At 35.0% G+C, this 3,146-nt stretch overlaps 1 long non-coding RNA gene across 1 annotated transcript in view; it reads right to left on the bottom strand.

Moving 5' to 3' along the window:
• LOC117099908 overlaps positions 1 to 1,397 on the bottom strand; it is a 6,569-nt gene extending 5,172 nt beyond the window's left edge. Inside the window, exon 1 of the long non-coding RNA XR_004444040.1 lies at positions 1,289 to 1,397. This is a non-coding gene — a long non-coding RNA (uncharacterized LOC117099908). The remainder of the gene's footprint in view (positions 1 to 1,288) is intronic.
• Between the last annotated feature and the right edge of the window lie 1,749 nt (positions 1,398 to 3,146).

The raw sequence follows: 3,146 nt of genomic DNA, 5'->3' as shown, positions 1-3,146 counted from the left end.
GCAAAGCTCTCTAACATTTAGCTAATTTTGTCATTAACGTGAGCATATCATTTTTAACTTCACACAAAGTTATGACATTAGCGCTTTTGATGTTCCAGATAGGATCCTTAATAAACGGAGATTTTTCAAAGACGTTAACTTTTTTTTGTTGGATTATCTATTAAACCGTACGAACTAAGGTAATTGGTAGCAATGTCATATTCTGTAGACCTGCACCAGAAAGACACATAAGGTCATCCGCATAGCAAATTACAAGTGTGGTTGTCAATTGCTATATTACAATTCTGAATACCTAAATTGTGAACTAGTTCTAAAATATTAAAGATAAAAGGTGATAACAGTCCTCCCTGATGGGTGGCTCCTATAACTTTTACAGATCTATCGATAAAATAATAAAATGCCTTTGACATAGGCAGGACTTCCTTCACTGTAAATTGTTTTAAGTGGCATTATTATATGAGTAGACCTAAATTTTACAAAATTAAAAATAAATGGGGGATAAAAGAATATAAGCTTTGAGTCAGTGCCATTTCCTTCCGGCGATCAAGAAGCGCAATAGACATATTTCGTACCTCATCCCTAAAGCCTCATTTACACTAGACACAATTTGAACACGACAACGACACGATACAGCTGATGCGCACAGTGTTGAAGAATACAAACTACGCGATGTCGTTGTGTCTTAATTGTGTTTAGTGTAAATGGTGCTTAACCATGTATTCCAGGATCCGCCACTGTTTAAAGCCTGCTTTATCCACTGGGCGAATTTATTCGCGCGAATGAAAGCGTCAGTTCGCTTCTTGAGCTCAGATTGGTTGCGCATTTTTTCGTATCGCCCAGTGGAAAACCAGCTTAATGCTGTAGGCCTACTTTGGCGAATCATCTTCTATCATCTTATTGTTGGGATGTGGACAATGGGTAATACTTAAACATGGGTGTCCGACAATATTTTTGCAAAAACTCTTTATACTTTAAATTTCTCAAGCCTTCTATATATTATTACAAGATCAGCCTAATTGTGTCACAAATGAAGGCCGTGAAAGAAAAAGAAATGACTACACCCTCTCCCTCAGAGAGTGGGCTAAATATAGAAAAGCAACAAATCTTATCTGTAGCTTATTAGCAGTAGACGTGACTATAATGCCCTCTATAATACAGTGCATTACTGTAATACGTAATATATTGCTTTACAATAATTATCTAGAATGAGTATTGTTTATAAATATCTAGCGAGCGAAAAAACCTCTCCCTCTAGTTTTAAGAAATTAATTATTAAACAGAAACCTACCTGGAGCTGTAGTCGTAAGGACAGGATAGTTGTAATACGATTGAAATCTGATGAATGAATGATTTTTATAGTGCAAACTTGAAAAAAAAATCACTCGAAAAAAATTCCCTTTTACTCATTAAACCAATGTGCTTTCCGCTTTTTTGTTAACTCCACCCACTTCTTGTGTACGCATGAAAAGCACAAAACACAAAACACGTGTTGAGTCGGTGGTTGCTAGAATACCACGAGGGAAGTAGTAACTCCATGGTGTCGTTATAATTACTACACAGTAATCGATTTCGATTTAGTTCAAGTCAAATTCATATTCACATGTGTGATTACAATTCAAAAAAAAAAAAATCAGAAACAAAGCTTTTAACATGTAACTACCCTTCTAAATAATAAGATAATTAATTCTTTACAGAAAAAAAAACTTAGTCTAATCAAAATACTATCCCTCGCCTGACACGATGCCGGTATTTCCAACTCCAGGTTTCGGCGTCGGAATAAAGATTGCTCTTACAAATGGAATGTTAAACTAGAAGTAATAATGTAAGAGTCAAGAATCGCCTCAGACCCACAATGATTGGGGCTGAGATGAGGAAATTTATTTGTAAAGATCAAATTATACAGTAAATACAATCAGATATTATAGTGCCGGAATAAAGATTGCTCTTACAAATGGAATGTTAAACTAGAAGTAATACGGTATAAGAGTCAAGAACTACCTCAGACCCACAATGATTGGGGCTGAGATGAGGAAATTATATAATGCCCTGGCAACCTTGTGTTATGTAAATATTTTCAATTGTGTCTAAAATTTATTTGTAAAGATCAAATTATACAGTAAATACAATCAGATATTACAGTGTACACTACAAGGCACCATCAGTATTCTTCTCCTTTAGAAGATTTCCATTAGCCATCAGTTCATGGTCTGAGAGAAACGTGCATGAACTCTCACCTGACATAGACGCTCTTATCATCGATCAATTTGGAGAACTTCGGCAACATTAAAATATCATGGTCACTTTTTGTCAGGATCTATAGATTCGCAATGAATCAGACAAATTTCACAATTTAATCATTTTTTAAATTTCTGATATTTCGAGATCTCATATTTATTATGCGTTTTTGAGTCGTAGTCCGAGATGAGAATTAACACCAACAATATACAGTAACTTAATAAACTATGACATGGTTGGTTGGCTTATTAGGTGCGTTAAAGCTTCTTTATGCTATTAGTTAGTTCATGTTGTATAATTCAGGTAACAGATTGATGTTGAGTGCACTACACAAATCTTCTATAATTATAGGGGATTTTCCCGTTCGATTAGAATCGAATCTGTTTTGGACCTGAGATCTAGGAGCTTTTTTGCGAACAGGTCCTTTCTGAAAGTGTATAGTTTTAGTAAGCGTTGCCTAGGTCAAAACTAACTCCGGCTTTTTATACACTAACCCAAAAATCTCACAAAAAAATCAGCTAATCACAGGCAGGCATAATCTGCATAGTAACCAGGATACGAATCCAAATATTGTGCTACATTCTTTAAAATTACTGTACAAAGAAGAACACAGACTAAGACGTACCCCCAGACAATCCCAGGCACAATTATTAGTACTATGTGACAACAATCATGATTTAATATATAACTAGGGAACAGTGATGAATGGTTGTTTACTTGTACATCAGGCGTTTTTAACTTCAAAATATTAAATAATTGATTTGAAGAACTCAGGAAACAGCTAGGTCTAATCCTAAAAGCACATCATCTATTTAAATGCAAACATACTCACTCCAAAACTTTCATAGTTTAGTGCATTCATGCAGGCGTACTCTATCTAGTAGTCAGGTCTAATGACTGTTGAATATTGT

This window comes from Anneissia japonica, unplaced genomic scaffold, assembly GCF_011630105.1.
Source record: "Anneissia japonica isolate Jap-2015-1 unplaced genomic scaffold, ASM1163010v1 scaffold21998_len63208_cov123, whole genome shotgun sequence".
Taxonomy (NCBI): Eukaryota; Metazoa; Echinodermata; class Crinoidea; order Comatulida; family Comatulidae; genus Anneissia; species Anneissia japonica.
Note: the sequence above shows the minus strand (reverse complement) of the source record. Positions and strands in the feature narration are given on the sequence as shown.